The following is a 2,637-nucleotide window of genomic DNA, read 5'->3' as shown; positions in this document are numbered from 1 at the left end:
ATACTCAAGTATGCAGTAAACATTGCTTATTAATACTCAAGTATGAATCATTCACTCCATCACCGGTTATTCTGCAAATGCGTTTCCTAGCTTGCAAGTGTTTCACAATCTCATACTTATGCTTTGGCCAAATACTTAAAACATTTAATATAAGCAAACAGCCACATGATACATGATTACTACATTAAAGTGCAATCACAATATAGAAGCTTACCAGGAAATACTCTAGCAAATCCATTAAAATTTATACTTCAAAGGAAAACCAAGACAAAGATCCTACATACATTCACAAAAGGCCCACACATACATTCACTCAAAATCAGAACATCCCAATTCAAACACATTCAGCCATATACAACACAAGACAGTATGTCAATACAGAAAAAGAGTGGAAATCTGACTGTTTGAATTCAATCCCCATGAAAAACCAAATGCCCAGAGATATAACTACTTCATATGAGTTCATTACCAAGTCACCAGTCGAAATAAGCACACATCTAAGACAAAATTGAATTCATTTGAGCAGTTCAAATCGAAGACAAGCATGTTAATTCAGTGTTACAGCATCAATACACTAATGGATGTCTCTTGCTAAAATTAAATAAATACAACTGAAGTTCAAAACCCAAACTTGTTTTTGTTGAAAAAAGAGATACAACACCTAGTATGAAATGTGCACAGAAACAACATCAAGGTTGTACAGCTTCCAAAAGTTTCTCATAAACTTGCCTAGCAGTCAAATCCTCCACCTTAAATGATTGTCAAATGGTCAAAATTAATCAAATGACTTGTCTATTAGAAATCAATTGTGTCTGAGGATCAGTATAACATATATGTTTCTTTGAGAAAGAAAATGCTCAAATGCAAGATATACTTTACTTGAAGGTGATATAATTGATAGTAATTTAACTCACCACAAGAAGCTTTGACTTATTATTCCATCCTCTCTGAAGACTCATTTGACTCAATCTTAAACCCAAAACCTATATAAACAAAAATTTAGTCATATGTTGTCAATGGTAACTAACTAATAAATGCCATTCTAAGGAAAGAGAGAGTTCAAGAATGATCATGTGTAGGAAATCTTGTTGTCATTAAGAAAGAGGGTAGAGATATATACTTTTCCCATAAACTCCAAAAGTTCATTGTTAGCTTCTCCACATGCAGCAGGAGCAGCAACAGAGACTCAGACATCATCGACATTTACTCCTAACACAGAAAAGTTGATTATAAATATCCATAATGGTTTTAGTAAGAAAGCAATGAACCATTAGCACTTCAAATAGATGTATCCAATGATGTGAAGCTGTTAGAGACTTTGAAACAAAAACAGTCTTGTAACTAACATGAGATGTTTACCAATTACAAAAACAAGCAACAAAACATATTTGCATTAAAGTTGTTAGTTAGTTATACTTGTGATAGTGGAGCGGGGAGCACGATCCTCGACTTCAATAGCAAGTTGAACAAGTCCACCTTCAAGATTCGAAATACAAGGCGGAACAAGTGCATCCTGGGGGTTGGTTTCAGCAGCAACAGTACTGAGTGCTTTGTCAAGTACATAAATAAAAGTGGAAGAATCCAAATCCTGTTGAGAACGATAGCAAACAAAGAGACCACAGCCAATACAATTCATACAGAATTGTTTCTCGACTTTGCCTTCCCCTTGCTTTAACCAGCTTCGTGAATAGTGAATCTAGCAAGATGTTTGGTCTTGTCTAATACGTATGCTCTGTCAGTGTTTCTTCTAGGCATTTTTTGCAATTGTGTGTCTTTTCAGTTTCTAGGTTAGTTTTTTTTTTTTGCAATCAAATAAATTGGATATTATAAGAGAGATTGGATTGAAGAAGAAAAAGAAAGGAACAAACCAGTGATGAGGACATGGGAAGCGCAGTGTTTGCAGTAATAAACAAAGAGATCGGAGTTAGGGCCTTCAGGAGCCGCATCCTCGCTTGAGTATGTATGCGTCGTCCTCTTCGGCATTCTCTCTTCTCTTGTGCGGCGACCTAGGGTTCAACATCTTCCTGCAAAATTAACGGAATAAATCATCTAACAATGGAGTGAATGATTCGACAATGCAAATTCAAAGAGAGAGAAAAGTTTTCACCATGGCTGCAACAGTTTCTGAGGTATCACAGTTAGGGTTCTTCCAGCAGCGACTATGTGGATAACAGAGTTCTTCTTCTTCCGACTTGAAGGAAGTGGATTTAGAGAAAAGAAAGATTCGAAATCGTGAGAGAGAGAACCGGTTTAAGGAAGGAGAGAGTTTAAATTTTCTTTTGGTCGTGAACAAGATGAAGAGAGAAAGTCAGAATGAGATGATGGAGACGGCGATTGAGGCTTGAGAGGGGGGAGAGGAAAAATTAGGGTTAAATGAGAACTTGTATTTATATTTTTAATACTTTTTTTAATTAAAAAATATTATAAAAAAAATTTATTAAGAAGAGGGAAACGAAAAGAAAAGAGGGAAAAAATGGCGGGGACTAATTTTTTGGATTTGGGTCATAGTTTTTAGTCAAAATTATAAAGCCGCAGTTTTCCTTTGTGGCTTAAAATATCCGCAGTTGTATAACTGTGCCAATTGAAGTAAAGGCCACAGTTTCATACTCTGGATCCAATATTTTATAACATAATTCT

The 2,637-nt window shown here is 35.5% G+C and overlaps 1 pseudogene; it reads right to left on the bottom strand.

Annotated features, from left to right (window-relative positions):
* Positions 1–658: 658 nt before the first annotated feature.
* Positions 659–1,983, bottom strand: LOC131602575 (UPF0235 protein At5g63440-like; annotated as a pseudogene).
* Positions 1,984–2,637: the final 654 nt, after the last annotated feature.

The sequence above is a fragment of the Vicia villosa genome, linkage group LG1 (assembly GCF_029867415.1).
Source record: "Vicia villosa cultivar HV-30 ecotype Madison, WI linkage group LG1, Vvil1.0, whole genome shotgun sequence".
Lineage (NCBI taxonomy): Eukaryota > Viridiplantae > Streptophyta > Magnoliopsida > Fabales > Fabaceae > Vicia > Vicia villosa.
The sequence above is the reverse complement of the archived record's forward strand: the minus strand, read 5'-3'. Positions and strand labels throughout refer to the sequence as shown.